Here is a 3,558-nt window from a genome sequence, read left to right as displayed (position 1 = left end):
AGGCCGAATACATTGCAGCCGAAAGTTGTTGTGCTCAAATCTTGTGGATTAAGCAACAACTCGAAGACTTTGGAATCAAACTTAATGAAACACCAATAAGATGTGATAACACAAGTGCCATAAATCTATCTAAAAATCTAATTCAACACTCAAGATCCAAACATATTGAAATAAGACATCATTTCATAAGAGAACATGTTCAAAACAAAAATATAACTCTTGAATATGTTTGCACTGAAAACCAATTAGCTGATATCTTTACAAAGGCCCTTAGTGAGGATAGATTCTGTGAAATTAGGAGAAATCTAGGAATTCTAGATCCATATGCCTAAAATCTCTCAATTTCCAAAGAATTGATGTCAAAAACTCTTAGAGCTCAATTTTCAACATCTATCCTGGTCCCAAAAGCTCAAATTTATCATTCTAAAAACTTATCATTGAGCAAAACTCCTTCTCCCAAAATTTCAAATTTTTCTGGAATTTATTCATATTTTTCTTGATTTTTTGAACTTCATAAGTCGACCCCCATGAGTCGACTCAATGGCAAACTTGTAAATCCCACCAACTTCCAACGGGCTCATTGTTTTTATATGGGTTACTGTTCGTGAGCCGACCCATCCTCTCATCTTCCTCCTTCCAAAAGCCGTCTTCTCCAACTCTTTTTGCTCCAAATCCAAGGATTTATTTCGAGGCAATTCTCCCTCCTCCTCTCCACCAAAAATCGCCTTCTTGGAAAAGAATTTTTTGAGCTTTCTCGCATTATTTGGCACGGTTGGAACGTGCCCTAGCACTTCACCGATCTTCACAAATCTACTTCTTTTCTCCACCAAAATTCCTCTTTACTCTTGTGATCCCTCCTCCACTCATTCACATGTTCCTCCAAGTCTTCTTGTCTGCTACTATATTGAATATGGCTCCGAAGATGAAACTTCCCCAAAGAAGAAAGTCAATCCGTGAGCCTGAAGAAATTGTCCGAAAGAAAAGGCATGCTCAGTCTTCCACTGCTCTCACTTCAGTATCTGCTCAAGGTCCCTCTCAATCCTCCATAAGCCCCAGTGTGAATCCTCTTTCTGATAGAAAAGTAGAAACCGGGAAAAATATAGATTTTCGGTTCTTTGAAGTTGAGGGCTTTACTTTTGCTACCAAAATTAAAAACCAAGGATGGAAATTCTACTGCTCCCTTAAGGAAGTCACCTATGTTGACCTAGTTAGAGAATTCTACCAGAACCTACATTATGGAAATGGGTCAGTGACTTCAACAGTCAAGGAAATTGATATCTGCTTGGATTCTAGTATATTGGGAGAAATATTACATTTGCCTAGTGAAGGTTATTCTTATATGAAACTCCCAGTAAAAGAAGAGGGGATCAGAATTATTTTAGGAGAAACTTATTCAGAAAGTTTAAACAAATTGGAAGCAAAGATTTTGTCTATTGAGATGAGGATCCTGCATCAGATGGTAACAAAGCTCTTCTTTCCTAGGAGTGGTAGGCATGATCTACTGTCTGGCAGAGATGTATGTATCATGTTTCATGTCATCACTCAGACCCCCCTGAACCTCCCTGCACTTATGATAGAGGCCATGAGAGAGACTTTGAACAGATCCAAGGCACACTTGCCTTATGGTATGGCCCTTACTAGAGTATTTAGGAGGTTTGGAGTTAGCTGTGAGGGGGAGGCTGCTACTAAGCTCTCTCATGTGGACACTTTCAACCAACACAGCCTGCACCGAATGGGATTTACAAAGACTGATGGTGGTTGGATCAAGGGATCTGAGGAGAGAGCTGAGGAAAGAACTGAAGAGAGAGCTGAAGACAGAACTGAAGGCAGAGTAGAAGAAGAAGGTCCTTCATCTCCTGTCCATGACTTCAGGGCAGCATCACCAAATATCCATTTCATTCCTGATATAGAGGCTGGCCCTTCAGAGTTTACTAGGATGCCCACACCAGTGTATCAGCCAGAGAGTAGAGCACCTCATTCAGAGTTCAGACTGGCTGACGATCAGATCGAGCATATATCACAGCGTGTGGCTTCTTTGCTGTCTAGCCAGTGGAGTAGTACTTCTTTTGCATCTGGAGCCACTTCTTCTGATCAGACCATGACTCCCCACATCTCCACTGTGTTTCAGATGATATCAGATCAGTCCATCCGGATTCAGCAGCTTGAGGACACAGTCTGGAGACTGACTGGCAGAGTTCTTGACTTGCAGGGGCAAGTCCTTGCTTTGGCCCATCCCAAGCCACAGGAGTCCACTATTGAGGTCACAGACCTCACTGCAGAGGCTGGCAGGCTCAGAGGAGCACTAGAGGATGGATATGAGTTACTGAGGAAAGAGATCCGAGGATCGAGTGAGCATGCAACCACTCAGTTCACTGCTCTACTTCAATCTGTTTCCAGAGCACTGAACGTACTTGATTCTGTCAAACTCACCCTTTCTGTTCAGTCCTTAGCCTCTCAGCGTACTCAGCCACCCAGTTCATCTCGATCTCCTGCTCGTGCCAGAGGCAAACGGGGTAGAGGACGCAATTCTGATCCATCAGCTTCTCATACCATATCTGATGACTCTGATCCATGACTTGTCTTGATCATTATTAGATCCTAGGAGTTAGTGTTTTGTTCTAGGATCTGTATTTTGGGGCTATGTATTGACAATTAGCTGGTTGATTATTATAATATGAACTATGTATTGAAACAATTATGATTTTAATGGAATCATCTTTTACTTATATTTCTACCTTTTGTAATGATGTTGATCATATTTTGGTTATATATATATTCTCCTTGTTGAAATATTATCTTCTCTTTGTTGTTGTTTGCTGTTGATAATTGCTATATTAAGGGGGAGCAAACATCTGTGATAAACTCTAAAGGGGGAGAAATTAAAGAATATTTCAGAAAAAGGAGAAGTTAACCATGTCTGATGATGTCAAAAAGGGGGAGAAATTAAACAAAAAGCAACTCATTAAAAGTAAAACCCTAAATTATGAGAAAAAGGGGGAGAAATTAAACAAAAAGCAACTCATTAAAAGCAAAACCCTAAATTATGAGAAAAAAGGGGAGAAATTAAACAAAAAGTAACTCATCAAAAGCAAAACCCTAAAAGCAAAACCCTAAATTATGAGAAATTTGGCATCAAACAAAAATTAAACAAAAAGCAATTCAATTATGAGCAATTAAAGAAAAAGCAACCCATCAAAAGCAAAACTATAAATTATGAGAAATTAATTGAAGAATTTAAAGAACAATATCAAAAGTACAATGCTAAGTACAATGCAAATAAGTAACTTTTAAATTACTTCTTTACATATGCTCTGATTTGCTTTAAAAATTTTAAATATGCTCTGATATACTTCAAAATTTCAACTTGCTCTGATATATCTTTTGAAATTTTATTTACCTTGATACATCTTCAAAAATTTACCTTACTCTGATACATCCTAAATTTTTTAACTTGCTCTGATACACTATAAAATTTTCTCTGATACATTATAAAATTTGCTCTAATACAATATGAAATCTTCTCTGATACATTATAAAATTTGCTCTGATATATTGTGA

The sequence above is a fragment of the Elaeis guineensis genome, chromosome 1, assembly GCF_000442705.2.
Source record: "Elaeis guineensis isolate ETL-2024a chromosome 1, EG11, whole genome shotgun sequence".
NCBI classification, from domain to species: Eukaryota; Viridiplantae; Streptophyta; class Magnoliopsida; order Arecales; family Arecaceae; genus Elaeis; species Elaeis guineensis.
This window is presented reverse-complemented; position numbering follows the sequence as displayed.